The sequence below is a fragment of the Anolis carolinensis genome, unplaced genomic scaffold (genome assembly GCF_035594765.1).
Source record: "Anolis carolinensis isolate JA03-04 unplaced genomic scaffold, rAnoCar3.1.pri scaffold_9, whole genome shotgun sequence".
Lineage (NCBI taxonomy): Eukaryota > Metazoa > Chordata > Lepidosauria > Squamata > Dactyloidae > Anolis > Anolis carolinensis.
In genome coordinates, this window is record NW_026943820.1 from 21,407,080 (window position 1) to 21,429,246 (window position 22,167).

At 38.9% G+C, this 22,167-nt stretch overlaps 1 protein-coding gene across 4 annotated transcripts in view; it reads left to right on the forward strand.

The window, feature by feature from the left end:
- The window catches only part of cdh8 (cadherin 8), a 342,332-nt gene that overhangs the window by 701 nt on the left and 319,464 nt on the right, over positions 1–22,167 (forward strand). The window lies entirely within an intron of this gene.

A 22,167-nucleotide genomic window follows, 5' to 3' on the forward strand; every position in this document is an offset into this window, starting at 1 on the left:
TGCCTTCCTCTCTCTATAGACAATCTCAGCGTTGAAAAGAGAAATCCCAAGGAGGGTGACAGCACCAGCAACTGCAGGAATTGAAAGGGTTTTGGACCTGGGTGTTGACGAAGGCTTTCATGGAGGGAATCACTGCGTTGCTGTGAATTTTCCCTGCTGCATGGCTATGTTCCAGAAGCATTCTCTCCTGATGTTTCACCCACATCTATGCTAGGCATCATCAGAGGTTCTGTTGGAAACTAGGCAAGTGGGGTTTTCTATATCTGTGGGAGAAAGAACTCTAGTCTGCCTGAATGTTGCAATTGGCCAGCTTCATTAGCATTGAATAGTCCTGCAACTTCAAAGCCTGGCTGAGCCTCTGGAGGCCTAGGGGATAAAAGCCTTGTGACTTGAAGGTTGGGTTGCTGACCTGAAGGCTGCCAGGTTCAAATCCCACCCGGGGAGAGCGTGGATGAGCTCCCTCTATCAGCTCCAGCTCCATGCAAGGACATGAAAGAAGGTTCCCACAAGGATGGTAAAACATCAAAAACATCCGGCCGTCCCCTGGGCAACGTCCTTGCAGACGGCCAATTCTCTCACTCCAGAAACAACTCCGGTTGCTCCTGACACAAAAAAAAAAACCAAAAAAAAAAAAAACCCTGGCTGATCCCTACCTGGGGGAATCCTTTGTTGGGAGGTGTTAGCTGGCCTGGATTGTTTCTTGTCTGGAATTCCCCTGCCTTCTGAGTGGTGTTCTTTATTTACTGTCCTGATTTTAGAGTTTTTTAAAAAATATATATTTTAGAGTTTTTTAATACACTCACACTGGCCTCCAACAGTTTTTCTCCCATGTGGACATTCCACATACAGTAGAGTCTCACTTATCCAACATAAACGGGCCCGGCAGAATGTTGGATAAACGAATATGTTGGATAATAAGGAGGCATTAAGGAAAAGCCTATTAAACATCAAATTAGGTTATGATTTAACAAATTAAGCACCAAAACATCATGTTATACAACAAATTTGACAGTAAAAGCCGTTCAATACGCAGTAATGCTATGTAGTAATTACTCTATTTACGAATTTAGCACCAAAATATCACAATGTATTGAAAACATTGACTACAAAAATGCATTGGATAATCCAGAACGCTGGATAAGCGAGACTCTACTGTATCTGTGGAATGTTCAGGGTGGAAGAAAGAACTCTTGTCTGCTTGAATGTTGCAATTGGCCAGCTTCATTAGCATTGAATAGCCCTGCAGCTTCAAAGCCTGGCTGCTTCCTGTCTGGGGGGAATCCTTTGCTGGGAGGTGTTAGCTGGCCCGGATTGTATCTTGTCTGGAATCCCCCTGCCTTCTGAGTGTTGTTCTTTATTTACTGTCCTTATTTTTGAGTTTTTAAAAAAATATATTAAGAGAGATTCTAGAGTTTTTTTAATACACTCACACTGGCCTCCAACAGGCAAGAGTTTTTTCTCCCACCCTGGACATTATTCCACAGATATATATATATATATATATATATATATATATCCCCCTTTCCCAGTTTTCAACAGACCTCACAACCTCTGAGGATGCCTGCCATAGATGTGGGCGAAACGTCAGGAGAAAATGCTTCTGGAGCATGCCCATACAGCCCAGAAAACTCCCAGCAACCCAGTTTTTGGACCTGTCTGGCTTTGCTTGCCAAGCTGGGAAGAAAAGAGGGGTATCCTTCCTAAGCAGGGGCAAAAAAATAAACAAAAACAAACCCTAATCGCTTCCATTGAGCCCAAATGTATCTTTTTTTCTAAAGTTCCCCTTCTCTCCTCTGCAATGGCTGAAGGTGGATTCTTCAAAGAGTTCACTTGATCTTATAGAGGTATTAAGAGATCCAGGGGATTTTTGGGAAGACCCCCAAGCTTAGTGTTGTGTTTGCATAAGGAGGGATCTAACAGCTGCTCATTTCAGTTCCAATTAAAGAATATCTCTGATCACCAGCAAAGCTACATAGAAGCCTCTTAACTTTATCCCCCTATTTTTTTTTGGCAAATCTTGATCCTCCCCCTCCCCCTTGCATCCTTTTTGCAAAGTGGGAATAAGGCTGCAGTCCCCTGCACTCACTAAAAAAAAAAAAAAGCCAACCCACTGACATCAGTAGAACTTACTCCCAAGGAAGCCTATTTCCGATCCCCAGCTGCATGTGTTCTTGCCAGGTGGTTGAAAAGGTGTTTAGAAGGAATCTGGCAAGATTTTTTTTTACAGTAAAATAACACATAGATACTGCAGTCTTCCCTCCACAGAAACACTAATACACCCTGTATTAAACACACAAGTTTAATATGAATATACTTAAAAAAAATTAAAAATCCCATATAGAAATAGATGGGAGACAATATTCCTTTGAAATCATATTCTGCAAACCTGCTGGAAGATTGCTCATCCGATTTACCAATGAACCCTTCAACAAACATAAGCATAGATAGATAGATTGCAGCATTCACACTTGCTCTCCAACAGACAAGAGCTCTTTCTCCCAACCTGGACCTTCCACAGATATATAAACCTCACTTGCCTAGTTTCCAACGGACCTCACAACCTCTGAGGATGCCTGCCATAGATGTGGGTGAAATGTCAGGAGAGAATGCTTCTGGAACATGGCTGTACAGAATGCTTCTGGAACATGGCTGTTGCCTCCAACAGACAAGAGTTCTTTCTCCCACCCTGGACCTTCCACAGATATATAAACCTCACTTGCCTAGTTTCCAACGGACCTCACAACCTCTGAGGATGCCTGCCATAGATGTGGGTGAAATGTCAGGAGAGAATGCTTCTGGAACGTGGCTGTACAGCCCGGAAAACTCACAGCAACTCACAGATAGGTAGATACATTGATTAAAGGCTATCATGAGGATTTATCATCTATTTTTTCACAGAAAAAAGATTATGATGCAGCTGTCTAACTTCCATGCGTCCATTTCTATTTTCTACCTATCCCAAAATATCCCTTTGTTTTTTGGTTTACTGTGAAATCCAGCTGCTTTCACTCACTTCCCTGCAATATTGTTCTTTATAGATTCCATTTCTGATTCCCCTTTAATGCTTACACTATATAATGCATTTTTAAAACCATCCACTATCTGTTCTTGATTGGAACTCCAGGGCCTTATCAAAGAGATGATTGACAGCTGTATTCCCTAGTGCACAATATAACAGTAGTGTGTGTGTGTGTGTGTGTGTTTTGTTAAAATAACATTAGCTGATGACGCAAACATAGCTTGGCAAATGGATCAGCATCTCAAAACAAGACCAAACCAAGACACCTGGATTCCTTGATGATTGTCATTTAAACTAAGTCATCTTATCAGACATTTGGGTGAATATTAAGTACACCTTCCCTGGGTTACTGTGAGTTTTCCAGGCTGTATGGCCATGTTTCAGAAGCATTCTCTCCTGACATTTCACCCACATCTATGACAGGCATCCTCCGAGGTTGTGAGGTCTGTTGGAAACTAGTCAAGTGAGGTTAATATATCTGTGGAGTGTCCAAGCTGGGAGAAAGAACTCTTGTCTGTTGGAGGCAAGTGTGAATGTTACAATTAATCACCTTGATTAGCACTGAAATGCCTTGCATTGGATGACCAGCCTCATTATAATTATAATTCTATTCTGAATGTTATTAGGTTCCTTTCATTGGGATATTTTAATCTAATGATTTTATCTTATATTGCTGCTATAGTCCCCCCACCTTTGAAGTTGACTGAATTGCATTGGTGGTTGTTTGATATTATTACTATTGATATTATTACTGTTGTTTAAATCTTTTTTTTAACTTGTTTTATCATCTTCTTGTGTTTTAAACTGTGTGTATTGTTAATGTATTTGTGCTGTTACTTTTGTAACATTGTGAGCCGCCCCGAGTCCCCACAGGGAGGTATAAATAAAGTTTTATTATTATTATTATTATTGCAGCTTCAAAGCCTGGCTGATTCCTGCCTCAGGGAATCCTTTGTGGGAGGTGTTAGCTGGCCTGGATTGTTTCATGTCCAGAATTCCCCTGTTTTCAGAGTGTTGGTTTTTTTTATTTGCTGTCCTGATTTTAGAGTTTTTTAAATACTGGTAGCCAGATTTTGTTCATTTTCATGGTTTCCTCCTTTCTGTTGAAGTTGTCCACATGCTTGTGGATTTCAATGGCTTCTCTGTATCGTCTGACATAGTGGTGGTTACGAGTGGTCCAGCATTTCTGTGTTCACAAATAATATGCTGTATCCTGGTTGGTTCACGTCAGGAGAGAATGCTTCTGGAACATGGCCATACAGCTTGTTAAACTCACAGCAACCCATGAAAGCTTTCAACTACACCTTTCCTGTTCAAAAGAGGAAAGTGCTTCCACTAACAGTCTAGCATGGAGTCCAGCTTTGATGCTATATCTTAATATATATTTTGAGAACCCTTGGGCTGCTTCAGTCCATACTTGCTTGAAAAACTCTCTTCCTGAAGTCATAAAAGGGTTGTCAAGGCAGCCCAGTTTATGTCTAAATCTTTTCTTATCAATCCTTTTATGTCTCTTTTAAAACAACTCAGTGGTATTTTATCATACCTACATATCTACCAATGGACTGAACACTGTCACTGTTATTCACTGCCCCGGTTACCAATGTCCTTTGCAAGTTTTGTTCATTTCAGAATATGTCTCAAAATGGATAAGTAAGTACAGTAGAGTCTCACTTATCCAAGACTCGCTTATCCAACGTTCTGGATTATCCAACGTATTTTTGTAGTCAATGTTTTCAATACATCGTGATATTTCGGTGCTAAATTCGTAAATACAGTAATTACTACCTAGCATTACTGCGTTTTGAACTACTTTTTCTGTCAAATCTGTTGTTCAACATGATGTTTTGGTGCTTAATTTGTAAAATCATAACCTAATTTCATGTGTAATAGGCTTTTCCTTAATCCCTCCTTATTATCCAACATATTCGCTTATCCAACGTTCTGCCGGCCCGTTTATGTTGGATAAGTGAGACTCTACTGTAGCTAGTTCCTGTGTGCCCAATCATTTGTGCACAAACTCTTGGTGACCAATATGACTAGAAGGAAGGCTGTGCCTTTTTATTACACAGTTTCCAGCATCACCGATTGGGTGTACAGTATAGTCTCACTTATCCAAGCCTCACTTATCCAAGCCTCTGGATAATCCAAACCATTTTTGTAGTCAATGTTTTCAATATATCGTGATATTTTGGTGCTAAATTCGTAAATATAGTAATTACAACATAACATTACTGCGTATTGAACTACTTTTTCTGTCAAATTTGTTGTGTAACATGTTTTGGTGCTTAATTTGTAAAATCATAACGTATTTTGATGTTTAATAGGCTTTTCCTTAATCCTTCCTTATAATCCAAGATATTCGCTTATCCAAGCTTCTGCCGGCCCGTTTAGCTTGGATTAGTGAGACTCTACTGTATTTTGTCGTATTTTCTTTTTTCAGGAAAAGGAGATCTCACTGATCATTTGTTTCAAAACATATCAACTTGACCATAGGAACTAAGAATTGGTCCTCCCCTTAATACCCACTGAAAACAAAGGTCATGGTTGAATGTAAAATGTATGGTCCTGGCCAGCAAAGATAAAAATGCTCTTCCAAGAAACATTGAAACCGTTATAAAGAGAAATGCCCCTTTGAGAAAAGGTGGTGTCCATATGGAGAGTAAGATTGGCTTTCAAGAACAGGGAGATAAAATATGGTTGCTATCAACAAGGATGGCTAGACTGAAAATTACTGCTGACACTCCACCTACATAATTATCGAAGCATATTCAGATGAATGCGCTATTTTGTAATGGGCCAGCTTTCAAGTGGAAAGTGGACCGTGCAATTCAGACTGACCTTTCGGTAATGGCAATTGCATAACAAAATGGCAAGCTTTACCATTCAAATCACCTTTTTTCCTTTTGCTTATTGAATCCTAACTTAGTATTTCAAGATGTCCTTTTAGATATGGATTATCACTGGTGGTTCAGTATTTCTGATGCCCACTTTTAAAACAAAGGCAAACTCCTTTGTTTTCTAATGACATTAAATGGACATTGCAGTTTATAACAACTGCACAGCAATATGCTGCTAAAGAAGAGGAGTTGGTGACCGAAGGTGTTACATTTCCAAAGCCTACACATCTCTTCATTTTAGCTGAACAGGAATGAACTTGAGAGGCTAGTGGAAATGTCAGAGAAGGTGTGATCAGTTTTCACTCAGGATGCAGCAAGTCTGTATTTCTGGCAGGAGTGTCATTCTGCTCCTTCTTGGATATATACGATTCCAGATAAATAGTTCCTCCTTTCCTATAGGATTTTTAAAAAGTGTAGCAGCTTAAGTATGGCTCTGTAGATTGAGCAGCATTCAGTTTTGAATTTTATGGGAATGAAGCACACAAATTGATTGGTTGTTGGCTAGCTTGCTTGCATAGAGTTCAGATTTTCATGCAAGAATCAAATGTTCTGATGTATACATTTCAGTATCTTGGAGATGCATGACATATCTAATAGGGATTAAATGCAGCTGATACAGTTCTGTTTCGTTGCAACTGATGTCTGCAGACACAAACATACCCTAAGCTATTTATTTATTTAATACATTTATATCCCGCCCTTCTCACCCCAGACTCAGAGCGGCTTACAAATTAAATTTACATACAATATTATATTATTAGCATAGCACAATACTGGCAATAAATTACTATATTGTACTATATCAATATATTGTAATATTATTATTAATATTACAATATATAATTAACATTATTATATTGTATTATTAGTATTATATTGTATTACAAAATATATACCATATAATACTAAACTACTCCACATAGAACATGGTTTCCAGACATTTTGGGGCACTCTCCTCTGGACATGTCTCAGCTGACCAATAACTTTGAATTCTGGTGCCCAGAACTGGACATAGTCTTATTCCAGGTAGAGTAGAGTAGAGTGGGACTATGTCTTCCTTCAATCTAGAGACTTCTCTTATGGGTGCAGCCTAGGATCATATTTGTGGTGTATTAAGACTCCTAGATCCACTTCACATATCCACTTTTCAAGGTGGGTGTTGCCCATCCTAAATTTGTGCTTTTCATGTTTTTTTCTGCCTAAGTGTAGCCTGTACATTTCTCCATATTGAAATTTAAAATCTGGCCTAGCCTTCTGCTTTCACCAATGGCCAAATTAGGTGCCTTCAGGAAACCCTTAAAGAGACAATCAGGACAGCGCCTATACCAGAGGTCCCCAAACTTTTTAAACAGGGGGCCAGTTCACGAGCCTTCGGACCGTTGGAGGGCCGGACTATAGTTGGCCACCAAGCAACAACAACAACAACAACAACAACAACAACAACAACAACAAAGAGTGTTGGAAGAGACCCCTTGGGCCATTGAGTCCAATCCCCCTCTGCCTTTGTGCACTGAAAGCGCAAGCAAAGCACCCCTGACAGATGGCCACCCAGCCTCAATGTTAGTAATAATAATAATAATAAGGTAAAGGTAAAGGTTTTCCCCTGACATGGAGTCTAGTCATGTCTGATTCTGGGGGTTGGTGCTCATCTCCATTTCTAAGCCGAAGAGCCGACGTTGTCCGTAGACACCTCCAAGGTCATGTGCCCAGCATGACTGCATGGAGCGCTGTTACCTTCTCGCCAGAGCGATACCTATTGATCTACTCACATTTGCATGTTTTCGAACTGTTAGGTTGGCAGGAGCTGGAGCTAACAGCGGGCGCTCAAGCCACTCCCAGGATTTGAACCTGGGACCTTTCGATCTGCAAGTTCAGCAGCTCAGCGCTTTAATGCACTTTGCCACCGGGGCTCCTAAATAATAATAATAATATTATTATTATTATTATTATTATTATTATTATTATTATTATTAATAATAATAATAATAATATAAAGAGGGTTGGAAGAGACCCCTTGGGCCATTTAGTCCAATCCCCTTCTGCGTCTGTGTACCAAAAGCACAAGCAAAACACCCCTGACAGATGGCCACCCAGTCTCAATGTTAATAATAATAATAATAATAATAATAATAAGAAGAAGAAGAAGAAGAAGAAGAAGAAGAAGAAGAAGAAGAAGAAGAAGAAGGGTTGGAGGAGAAGAAGAGACCCCTTGGGTCATTCAGCCCAACTCCCTTCTGCCCTTGTGCCATGGGGGCCGGATAAATGGCTTTGATGGGCCGCATCCGGCCCCCGGGCCTTATTTTGGGGATCCCTGGCCTATACTTTGTAAATTGTTTAGATTCGCAGGTTATGATTGTTAGGATATTAACAGCATTAGACAATACTTTGTTACCTTATAAACAGGCAGGACAATTACGATAGTTTTGTAGATCACATCAATTTAATTCAGTTTCTTCTTCTTGGAGAAGCCAGCATTCATGAGTCTATAAATCTTTTCCCTGACCAGTTGAGAATGGGAATGAAGAAACCTGGAAAGCCTCCAGAAGAGTAGAATATGACCTCTGGAGATGTGATTCAGGTATAACAAGGGAGAGAAAATGAGATCAACCTGGCAACTGTAAAAGGTCAGGAACAGAAATGAGTTCAAGACGTCATTTAGGACATGAACTTTAAAATAGCTTACGGCCAGATGTTTTATGGAAAGCTGTTTTGTTCTGAAACATTAAATTGAGCTAGTTGCCGTCTATCTAACTCTATCTTGCAAATTTTGTTAAATTTTGCATACGTGCAAAATCTGAATTGGACTGATAAGTTTTCAAACATTGTTTTGTAAAGCATGAAGGGCTTTAAAACACATTAAAATGTACATACTCAAGGTAACAACATTGAGAAGCAACTTGTTACACACCATTAATTGTAACACCTTGCAAATCTGTCTTAAATTCCAAATCCAAATGCATTCTTAACTTCGAAGAAAAGTTCTTACTAACTAGTTGAGCATTCCATATGGAAAGTTCTAGTTTCTGTCCCAGCATCTTTCCTTGGGGCTGGGAAAGACTTACTTTCTGTTGAAAACTTGGGGAGCTACTACAAGTCAATGCATACTATTTTATTAGTAGAATCAATGGTTCATAGCAAGAGAGTCAGGTTTGCATGATCTTGCTGAAGGAAAGAAATCTGGATTAGATTAATAAAAATGCCACTCTTGTTTGGCCCATTTTGTTGAAAAATCCCAAGCTGCATACACATTAACTTAAACCCTATGTTAAAGGCTGCCTCTTCCCATGGGAGAATTCATGATTTTCCAAAGTTAAAAAAGTTGAATGTAAGTTATTTATGTTTATTTATTTATTTATTTATTTATTTATTTAGAGCATTTATATTCCGCCCTTCTCACCCCGAAGGGGACTCAGGGTGGATCACATTACACATTGTTAAAAGACATTCAATGCCTTTTAACATAGAACAAAGACAAACAAACATAGGCTCCGAGCGGGCCTCGAACTCATGACCTCCTGGTCAGAGTGATTCATTGCAGTGATTGATTGCAGCTGCTCTCCAGCCTGCACCACAGCCTGAGCCCGAGTTTCTTCTTTCATTACCCACCTCGAACATCAGAAGCAGCATTTACTTGGGTTGTGGGTATTCTCTACTGAAATGCTGTGATCAAACACCAATTAAGGGTTGTTGTATGTATTTCGGGCTGTATGGCCATGTTCCAGAAGTATTCTCTCCTGACGTTTCGCCCACATCTATGGCAGGCATCCTCAGAGGTTGTGAGGCATGGAGCAACACCAATTAACTTTGTCACTGCAAATCCAATCCTTGCATATCAATCCTAGAGTTGAATCTGAGTTAAGTTGCATCAGAATTTAGATCCAAAACCCATGCTCTGCATCATGCTTACTTCTATATAGCATGGATTTTTGGTGACCCCACCCCCCAAATTCTATCATGATGAAAGTGGTACAGAAATTAATAGTCATAACTTAAATCCTACTTGCCTCCTTGAGGTTGCCTTCAAGGAACTGGTATAGGACAGCAGCTTTAGCTTCTAATTTAGTATGCTGACACGAGATCCTATTAGCCAGATTTCTTTGATCTACCTAGAATGGCCTCAACAGACTTTATACTTGTGTCTCCGGAGCTTTGACAAGCCTCTTTGTTAAATTTTTCTTCCCATGCCATAGCTGTCTAGAGAAATTTCATTCATTCACTGAAAAAAAGGAAAAGAATCGCCATTTAACATCTTGATTTCAGTCAGATTCCACCTCATTACAAAAGAAAGCTGTTGATGTGATTTCCCTTAATTATGCACAAGACAGGTAACATCGTCTGAAGACGAAAAAAAGACAGAGATGACAATGCTTTCTGTCATCTGTCAACAGAGGATGGGATTGAGGATGATTAAAAAAAAACATGATATATGTGGCCTCCATTAATATTTAAGCAATTTTCACAGTGAACAGGACAGGCACATCTCAAGCAGAAAAAAGCAGAGATGATAAGTGGAGCCTTAGGCATTCAGCAGGTAACACCTTCTTCTCCGTCGCAGGGCAGCCTCTTTGTCATTCATGTGCTTCACACTGTCTGCTAACCATCCCCTTGCCTTTAAAACGATACGGATAGGATTTGGATTATATAGCATGCCTTCATAAAACCAATCATGAGCTAAGGAGGAGAGAAGATTGGCAGAAACTAGTTGAAGCCTCTCTAAACGGAATAATGGCTCAAGATTCATCAAAGAAAATAATGTCAGTCATTGGATAGAAAAAAAAATGTTGGTCAGTCTTTCTCTACAAGGATTAATCTGATCTCTCTATCCGGAAGCTTTCTTTATCTGTTTTGACCTTTTGCAAGATCAAGCTTAACCTCTAAGTGGGCATTAAATCATCCCTGTGAATCTAATTTGTATTGTTCTGAATTATTACGTAACACATATGAGGTGTACTTGCAAAACGTTTTGTGTGCAAGAATCTGGAACAAACGGGCATCTTACTAAAGAAATTGAGATTATATCGATCTAGTTTACACAAGCTTGTTGGTGCATGCACATTATGTGGTAGAATGTCAACTGAAGACTAACAATTGAAAGCATGCACTGTCTCGATTTAAAATAAATGTAGCTGAGATGATGTGAAGCCAAATGAAAAATCTACCTGTAGTATCAAATCTGTGGTAGTTCATTCCTATTAACAAGTTCTCATATCCATTGCAGTTGGTGAACAGTTAGCATGCATGTATGATTTAAATCGTATCTCTCTGGGACATAATGAATACTTAGTAAAGGTAATTATTTTCCCCTGACATTAAGTTTAGTCATGTCTGACTCTGGGGATTGGTGCTCATCTCCATTTCTAAGCCAAAGAGCCGGCATTGTCTGTAGACACCTCCAAGGTCATGTGGCTGGTATGACTGCATGGAGCGCCGTTACCTTCCTGCCAGAGCGGTACCTATTGATCTACTCACATTGGCATGTTTTCGAACTGCTAAGTTGGCAAAAGCTGGAGCTAATAGTGGGCGCTCATTCTGCTCCTGGGATTTGAACCTGGGACCTTTTGGTCTGCAAGTTCAGCAGCTCCGTGCTTTAACACACTTTGCCACCCGGGCTCCCTAATGAATGCATATTCCTGAGCAAATCTTGTGCAGACATAAATCTGTTTGTCACATTTTCTTTCTACCACATTGAGATTTGTAAAGTTCATGTTCGATCCATGCAAACAATGTACAATTTTGAAAGTTCATATCAAATATAATCAGCCATCTGTATCAATCAAATTCAATGGGTGCAATATGGAGAGGATCATGATTCATTATATATTTACCTTTCCTATAGCTAAGCTATTGCAGATAAGGAATCTATCAGGAAAAAAAAGTGGAAACTCTAGTTCAGCACAACATGCATAGTTTTATATCGACACTAGCTGTGCCCTGCCATGCATTGTTGTGGCCCATCGGAATTGCACTGAATAGCTCTGGTTTTTGGGGGTTTTTAGTCCCTGTGGAGGTTCGTGACATGATATTTTGTGGTTTCAACCTCGTGGCATGGATGATGGATTGTGTTGTGAAATTTTGAGGTTGGGGGGTGTTTAGTTTTGTTGTTTTGCTCGGTGCCAGGATTCCATCACTCTTTTATATATATAGATATTCCAAGCTGGGGTGTTAACATGCAAATACTCAGAAGTCCTCATTTGGGCACCATTTCTATTTCAGTGGAGTAGTAAATCAGGTCTATGTGTTAGTCCAGACTGTAAAACAGCTGCACACATAAAACGAACAAAATATATCCCTTATAGTATCCAAAAGCCTGTGCCTTGGATTGTCAATGGTTCCCATGTGATCCAAAAAGAAGAAGTAGCCATGGGCTCAGCAAGTGTTGCCAACCTCTCTGTTATATTTTGGATTGTTGCCCCAGGGAGACAGCACATTTCTCCAGACCTCCTACCAGGCCCAAAAACTGCTGCTGCTGCTGTTCTCCTCAGTAGGGAGTCCCTACCAACACCACATGTCTCCTTTGAGGATTTTCAGGGAGTATTCAATGTGCTGAATCTGCACATTCTCTGAGGATTGACATCATTGCTGTTGCTGCTGTTCCTCATCATCACTGATAAGGGAGGGAGAACTTCAAATTGGTTCTGTACCTCCAAACAAAGTAATTCCTAATCTTTCTACTTCTATGTGTCACATTTTTCCAAATATGTGGCCTCCTCCTCAGAGACATATTTTATGTCAAGGACCAGTTCACAAGCGCTCACACAGTTGTGTGTGTGTGTGTGGGGGGGGGGGGTAGGCAGACTATAGTTTGGGAAAAAAATTATTCCTATGCACAATACATATATCTTATTTGTAATATAAAAATTATGAAAGAACAATAAGATATTTAAAATCAAGAATTATTTGAACCAACATAAACTTACCAGTATTTCAATCAGAAGTATGGACCTGCTTTAGGTTTATGAGATAGCAGAGCCGATCCAACATTGAGGCGAATTAAGCAGTCGCTTCGGATGCCAAACATATGGGGGAGCAGTCGAGACTGCTTTTTCTGTTGATTTGTTGTAAAACATGATGTTTTGGTGCTTAATTTGTAAAATCTTAATGTAATTTGATGTTTAATAGGCTTTTCCTTAATCCCTCCTTATTATCCAACATTTTTGCTTATCCAACGCTTTTATTTTTCAGTGATTGGTTTGGGGGGGGGGGGCAAAATTCTGTTCGCATACACTTGAAAATTACCTAGGGCCGGCTCTGAGATAGTCAAGTTATTTAGGATTGTTGTTGTGTGTCTTCAAGCCATATCAGACTTAGGGTGACCGTAAAGTTTAGGATGGGGGCTGGATAAATGGCCTTGTAGGGCCACATCCGGCCTGCAGGTCTTAGTTGAGGGACCCCTGTCCTATGTGTTCTCCATCCAGGACACTCTGTTCCCCTCTAAGAAAATACCATGCTTCCTAATCATGCTAAAGACTAGATACATGGGTCTTCTCTTTCAAGAGAACCACCAATTTGTACTCATCACATATTATCTACCCATATTCTCTGGCAAGAGTGTGAGCATACAACACTGGTTACATGTAGCTGTAGCAACTCTCTCAATGTCTAGTCTTAAGAGGGTATTAGAATCATAGAATCATAGAATAGTAGAGTTGGAAGAACTTCATGGGCCATCCAGTCCAGAACACCACATCTCCCTCTCAAAACTCTCCCACTAAACCCTTCTGTTGGCCTTGGCTGTTTGCCAAGATCCAGAGAGACTATACAGAGAGGGAGTTGCTGCCAGTTCCTCATCCAAAACCAAGTAGTCTCCATTCATCTCACATGACCAGTTAGCTCACCAGAACACAACAAGCAAACCTCCACTCTCCTCCCACAAACAAATAGCCTTACCTTGACCAACATAACAGCTTTAATTCAACAAACTCTCCCAATGTAATCCATTGAAATCCACAAGCATGTGGATAACTTCAACAGAAAGGAAGAAACCATGAAAATGAACAAAATCTGGCTACCAGTATTAAAAAAACTCTAAAATCAAAACAGTAGATGGGAACCAACACTCTGAGGGCAGAGGACAGCTAATGACTGGACAAAGGATACCCCCAGGCAAGAGACAAAACCTTTCCAATGCTAATTAGGGTGATTAACTGAAACATTATTGCTGCCTTCCCAGTGACAAAGGACTCTTGCCACACCCTGGACTCTCCACAGATATATATTCTTTCCTTTCCTTGCCTAGTTTATCCATACCTCACAACCTCTGAGGATGCCTGGGCGAAACGTCAGGAGAGAATACTTCTGGAACATGGCCGCACAGCCCGAAAGACATACAACAACCCTGCCTCCCAATGTACTCTCTGGGGTTGGAAAGGTTTAACCCAAACTCATCTTATGCTGTCTATTCAAACAGGCTCATACAAAATACCCCTGTTGGCTCTGTGGTTAGCCAAGTTCTGTTACAAATAAGTTGTATCCTCTCTCTTGGCATTAAGTCAAACAAGTAGCAGTATTTTTTCCTAAGTGAAAAGTCTGCTGGCCAGTTTTGATTTTTTCTAGTTTGTTTGTGCAGTCATAGAAGATCCTCAGGGTCATAAATTGTCTTTCAAAACTGGAGCAGTTACAAATGTAGCTGCAAGTTTTTAGCAGTATGTTCTTTTAAAAAGCATTCTTAATACACCTGCTTTGTGGCTTAACTAGGTTGGTAACATTAATTATGTCAACATCAATTACACCATAGTCCCCCCCTTCTTATCTATATATATAAAATGGTAATGAAATTTCGGCCTAGGACAAAACAACAAAACTACTCATCCCAGAAACACTAAACTTGGCAGCACAACCCCTCATCCATGCCTCTACGTTCATACAACAAACAGCTCCAGCAACTCCAGAAAACAGCCAGGCTTTGAGACTGCAAGGCTATTCAGTGCTATTCCACCTGGCCAACAGAGGATTCCCATAAGCCACAGCAATGCATGGCCAGGCAAAGCTAGTCTATATATATAAAAGGGTAATGAAATTTCGGCCTAGGACAAAACAACAAAACTACACATCCCAGAAACACTAAACTTGGCAGCACAACCCCTCATCCATGCCTCTACGTCCATACAACAAAAAGCTCCAGCTACTCTAGAAAACGGCCAGACTTTGAAATTGCAAGGCTATTCACTGCTATTCCACCTGGCCAACAAAGGATCCCCATAAGCCACAGCAACGCGTGGCCGGGCAAAGCTAGTTTTTAATAAAACTGTAAACATTGGGTGTCCTTGAGGGTCTGGGATCAAGCACTTTTAATCTATGACAGAATCTCTCAGAAGTTGGCTGTTATGCTCTTAGTTTAGAAAATATCAATTTAGAGCTGCTCCATTTAGCTGATGGGTTAGTTTAAACATAAGAAATAGAAACAGCAATAAAAGCAATTTGTGTTATTATCAGTTCCAACAGAATAAATCCATTGAATCAATGGTCAACTTGCAAGTCACAGGTAGGTTCCCCACAAACAAAAGGCTGTCTCCGACACACATATCCTTGATAAGTATTTAGATTAAAGGCAGCCAAGTTATTTTTGGAACAGGAGGTAACAGATTCTACAAGCATCTCACTTCTTCTGTGGTAGTAAATTTCTTGTCAGACATGGCAGCACACTGCCAAATGGCAGAAATGGCTCTGCCTTTAATTGTATGAATGTGAGAGAAAGGAGTGGTTGAGAGATAATTTATCTTGCTTTTTAACTTGCTCTGGATTTTTCATGAGGTTTTTTTTTTATAGCAACTCTTCTTGAAAAACCTTTTGTTTCAGGGCATGACCTCGGCTTCTTCGAACACAATCATTTGAATCATGTCATCACAATAGAGCTGGGTCAAGCTGCTGGTCCCAAAGCTGGCATCAGATGCACTGCTGACTTAATTCCTGGCTGTGAATGAGTTGGCGTGGATATCTGCCCAGAGGCTACATGTTACTTTTGTAGGCTTCTATGGGATTTGGAATCCAAGCCGATGCCCACACTGACCTATGGACATGGCGACAGCATGGGCCCACTCCACAATAACTAAACGAACCACCCTATATACAATTAACACAGGGATGATCTTTTGAGAAAATGTGAATTGATCATGGCAGTGTCACCTTGAAATGAAGGCATTCCTTTGTGACTTCTCTTTTATATCCAGCCACCTCTGAGATGTAGGATGACCTAGTTTTTCTTTTTTTTTTTTTTAAAAAAAAATATTTTTATTGAGTTTTGCACATGTACATGAAAGGAAAGAAAACACCATATACATAGAGGGAAAAAGAAAAAACAAACAAACAAAAAAAAAAACAAAAGAAAAACAAAAAACAAAAAAAAAACAAAAAACGTGAGTTTAATAAATAGTGGTAGAAAAAAAAAAAAAACGAATAGAGACACACAGTTGGGGGGGGGGAATGGGGGGGGATAGGGAGTGAGGGGGGGGGGGGAGTCGACTTCCACTGCTCCCGACGGTAAAGCTTCTTTTCTCCTTTTGAAAACTCATCCATCTTCTCTTCACTTGCTTCTTTGCTGTTGGTGCTTTGGTTTCCACCTCACTGGGTGGGGTGCCGAGTTCCTAGTTTATTTTCAAATCTAATAATTCCTATCTCTTTTTGGTAAATCTTTAATCTATATCCATTTCTTTTGTTTATTTGTACCCTTATTTATTCGTTTTAATTCCTTGTATATTTACCTATGTATATATAAATATGTACTTATTTAGTTCTTATATAATCTTTTAATTATTCGTTTGTTTAGAGCTCTTTTTTGTAGTCAGATTGGCCTCTAGATATTTTTCTATTCCTCGCCAGTCCGTTTCTTTCCTTGATCTGCCCTGATTCCTTGCCATTAAGTAAGTCAATCTATCCATATTTTTTATTTCCACCACTTTGATTAACCATTCCTCATTCTTAGGGATTGTTTCTTGTCGCCAATATCTAGCGTATGTTAATCTAGCCGAGGTGGTTAAGTATATCATTAATTTTTCCTCATTTGGGTTTCGGGGTTCATTGAATATTCCTAATAGGTAGAGTTCTGGAGTTTTCCTAATTTTAGTATTCATCATTTTTTGTATAATTTCATGTATTTTAGACCAGTATTCTCTCGCTTTTTTGCATTCCCACCATGTATGGATGAATGTTCCTTCTTTTACTCCACATTTCCAGCACTTACCATTCTTAGTTTTGTTAATTATTCCTAATTTTTTAGGGGTGAGGTACCATCGGTAGAACATCTTCATCCAGTTCTCTTTTAATTGATATGCGTAGGTATATTTTAGTTTCCTTCCCCAGCACGCTTCCCACTCCTCCATTTGAATGGGTCTTCCTATATCTTTGGCCCATTTACTCATATTGTTTTTTACCTGTTCTATCTCTGTATTCCATTCCAGTAATATCCTATAAATTTTTGAAATTAGGCGGCCTGTTGTAAATAAAATTCTATCCCATAGATTATTTTTCCCCATAAATCCTTTCACTTTGTCTTTTTTATAATATTCCTTCAGTTGGCCATATTGTAACCATGTTATATTTAAATTTTCTGCTTTCAATTCCTCCTGGGATTTTAATCTAAGTTCCGATCCATGTAATTTTATTAATGTTTCGTAATTAGGCCATTGTGACCAACCTAGGAGTCTTCTCTGGACTGCCTCTATGGGTGAAATCCATATCGGGGTTTTATTGTACATTCTTAATTTATATTTATCCCACGTTTTTATAAGTGTCGATCTAATAAAATGATTGCCAAAGTTTTTTTCTATTTTAATTTTGTCATACCATAAATATGAATGCCAGCCTACTCTTAAATCAAAACCCTCTACTGTCAGAATTCTTTTATTTTCCAGTTGTATCCAATCCTTTATCCAAATTAGGTTGCAAGCTTCGTAATAAGTCTTCAAATCAGGCATTGCGAAGCCGCCTCTTCTTTTATCGTCAATTAAATTAATCCTTTTTATTCGGGGTTTTTTTACCCTGCCAAATAAATCTACTCAAATCTTTATTCCATGTTGTAAAAATTTTCTGGCTTCTTAATATAGGCAGACATTGGAATAGAAATAACATTTTCGGTAGGATACTCATTTTTACCGCTGAGATTCTACCCATTAGGGAGATTTTTAAGTTATTCCAATTTTCTAAATCCATTTTTATATTTTTCCAGGTTTTTTCGTAATTGTTTTTTAATAATTGGGAGTTTTTTGAAGAGAAGACCCTAGAGACCCTATTAATTAATATAAGATCGAATGAGGAACTACAAGGAACAACCATCCAAGGAGTACAATATAAGATACAAGCATATGCAGACGACATTATTTGTTTTATAGGAGACCCAGCAAAGAAGGGAGAAAAATGGATTTCGATTATCAAAGAATATGGAGAAGTCGCAGGCTTAATGATTAACATGAATAAAACAAAGGCCCTGGCAAAAAATATTAATAAGGCAAAACAGAAGTTGATATCAGAAAAATTAGGCATTGAAATAACACCCAAAATTAAAGGATGACCTAGTTTTTCAACATTGTCTTCTCTTTTGATAGTTGTATTGACCTGTGGGTTTTCTTAGCAAAGGAGAAAGAGAAACTGAAAGGGGCCTATCTGTAAGAATAACTACACTTATCATTCCAAAACCTATGTCAGGGATCCCCAAACTTTTTAAACAGGGGGACAGTTCACGATCCTTCGGACCGTTGGTGGACCGGACTATAGTTGACCACCGAGCAATAATAATAATAATAATAATAATAATAATAATAATAATAATAATAATAATAATAATAATAATAAAAGAGGGTTGGAAGAGATCCTTTGGGCCATTGAGTCCAATCCCCTTCTGCCTTTTTGCACCAAAAGCACAAGCAAAGCACCCCTGACAGATGGCCACCCAGTCTCAATGTTAATAATAGTAATAATAAAGATGGTTGGAAGAGACCCCTTGGGCTATTTAGTTCAATCTCCTTCTGCCTCTGTGCACCAAAAGCACAAGCAAAGCACCCCTGACAGATGGCCACCCAGTCTCAATGTTAATACAGTAGAGTCTCACTTATCCAACATAAACGGGCCGGCAGAATGTTGGATAAGCGAATATGTTGGATAATAAGGAGGAATTAAGGAAAAGCCTATTAAACATCAAATTAGGTTATGATTTTAAAAATTAAGCACCAAAACATCATGTTAGACAACAAATTTGGCAGAAAAAGTAGTTCAATACGCAGTAATGCTATGTAGTAATTACTGTATTTATGAATTTAGCACCAAAATCTCACGATATATTGAAAACATTGACTACAAAAATGCGTTGGATAATCCAGAACGTTGGATAAGCGAGTGTTGGATAAGTGAGACTCTACTGTAATAATAAAGAGGGTTGGAAGAGACTCCTTGGACTATTTAGTCCAATCTCCTTCTGCCTTTGTGCACCAAAAGCACAAGCAAAGCACCCCTGACAGATGGCCACACAGTCTCAATGTTAATAATAATAATAATAATAATAATAATAATAATAATAATAATAAAGAAGGTTGGAAGAGACCCCTTGGGACATTGAGTCCAATCCCCTTCTGCCTTTGTGCACCAAAAGCACAAGCAAAGCACCCCTGACAGATGGCCACCCAGTCTCAATGTTATTATTATTATTTAATAATAATAATAATAATAATAATAATAATAATAATAATAATAAGGGTTATAAGAGCGGGGGGTTGGACTAGATGGCCCTTGAGGTCTCTTCCAACTCTACTATTCTATGATTCTATGATTCTAGAAGAAGACCCCTTGGGTCATTTAGCCCAACCCCCTTCTGCCCTTGTGCCATGGGGCCCGGATAAATGGCTTTGATAGGCCGCATCCTGTCCCCGGGGCTTAGTTTGGGGACCCCTGACCTATGTAGTGCAAGCTTGGTGTGTGTTTTAGTAAACCATTTCATCTAAGATGCGAAGCCCAGATAAAAGATATTTGAAAAGCACAGGAATGATAAAGTTGATGCTGGATGTACCCCCCCCCCCCCCGCCCGCCGCCACACACACAAAAGAATAATAATACCAACAGCAACAACATAGAAATATAATCTATTTTAAAAAAAAATGCAATTGAAAGCCCAATGGGAACAATTACAACTATGTGTCCCAGCTGCAGAATACTGATGAACAACTACAGAGTCATCTTTATATGATTGTGTACTTGGATCAGACAGTCATTTAGCACGAGGACTGTCCTTTCTAAAATAGGAAACATGTCCACCCTTGGAAGAAAAATATTTTGGAACAAAGTTTATAGTTTGCACTGAAGGAGGCAAGATAATTTCATGGTAGTGATGGAAGAAGTTGAGAGTATGAGTAAGAGCGTGCAAGGATAAGCTATAGGTTGGCAGAAGGTAAAACATCTTTATGGTGTAATTGCCCTCTCTAGGAAACTAAATACAGAAGTAGTCGCTGTGTTACCTCCTTATAAAAGTATAATCTGCCCTCATTCATACTTTATGTATACAGTAGAGTGTCACTTATCCAACATAAACGGGCCGGCAGAAGGTTGGATAAGTGAATATGTTGGATAATAAGGAGGGTTTAAGGAGAAGCCTATTAAACATCAAATTAGGTTATGGTTTTACAAATTAAGCACTAAAACATCATGCTTTACAACAAATTTGACAGAAAAAGTCGTTCAATAAGCAGTAATGCTATGTAGTAATTACTGTATTTACGAATTTAGCACCAAAATATCACGATGTATTGAAAACATTGACTACAAAAATGCGTTGGATAATCCAGAACGTTGGATAAGCGAATGTTGGATAAGTGTGACTACTGTATATACTAGCTGTGCCCGGCCACATGTTGCTGTGGTGTTGTCTGGTGGTGTTGGTGAGAAATTGTTGAGGTAGTGGTGGTTGGGCAGAGGTTAGCCTTCTAACTGGCAGCAATTGGATAAAAACAATTATTGCTCTCCCTCTAATTAGGACTTTATTTTTCTTTTCTTTTTGTTGTATCAACAAAAGAGCCGTGGATGATGGGTTGTGTTGCCAAATTTCGAGGTTGGGGGGCCTGTAGTTTTGTTGTTTTGTCCGGTGCCCTGATTCCATCACTCTTTTATATATATAGATTTATGAACAAATCAAATATTACAAAAGCACTAAGCTGCCAACCAAAGTAAACTCAACTATGGAAATTTCATAAAAAGTTAATTTTCACAGTGTTCACTGGAATCCAGAGAAATTCTGCAGAAGATGACAACTTAACTAGAGAAACACTAAGTCTGGATTTCTTACCACCCAGGAAATATGGATGTCCGCTTCTTCCTCTCCTCCTTTGTGAGATGCAAAATCTCCTAACTGGATCAAATAATCATCCATAAAGTTGAAGGAATGCTTGTAGCAGGTAGTTTGTATTCCTGAAAATGAGAAAGAGTCATACCACAGGGCAGCATGAGGACAAGATAAAAGAAGAGATAAACTTAATTGTGTCAGCAGTCAGATGTAAAGAAGTTATAAATAAACATTCCACAATGTCAAGCTGATCTCTCCTTACTGGTAAGGTTTCCAGATCTCAGCATCTTGTTCTTATTCTTCTCTGGTCTCATCATGATGAGGAAGAAGCATCTCATCATAAAAACACTGTATAACACTAAACTACATTTCCCAGAATTCTGCAGGCAGCAGAAATGTGGGGCTGCCTGTTTTAAAGCCCTGGCGTGATAACATCATAAGCAACTGTATCTGATGCTTAGAGACCATCCATGCTGCAGAATTATAACAGTTTCACATCAATGCCATAACTCCATCCTATGAAATTGTCAGATTTTTAGTTTGTTGTGGGACCAAAGCTGTCTGGCAGAGAAGAGTAAATATCTCACAAAACTACAAATCCAATGATTCAATAACATTGGGCTGTGCACTTTATATGGTGTTGAATTACGGTATATACTCGAGTATAAGCCGACGCGAATATAAGCCGAGGCACCTAATTTTACCACAAAAAAACTGGGAAAACATTGACTCCAGTATAAGCCAAGGGTGGTAAGTTTCAGAAATAAAAATAGATACCAATAAAATTACATTAATTGAGGCATCAGTAGGTTAAATGTTTTTGAATATTTACATAAAGCTCAAATTTAAGATAAGACTGTCCAACTCTGATCAAATCATTATTCTCATCTTCTTCAATGTAAATGTGCTTATGTATCCTTTTAATAATAATAGAGTAAAGTAATACATGTAGTAATAATAATAATAATAATAAATACAGGAAAATAATACAAGTA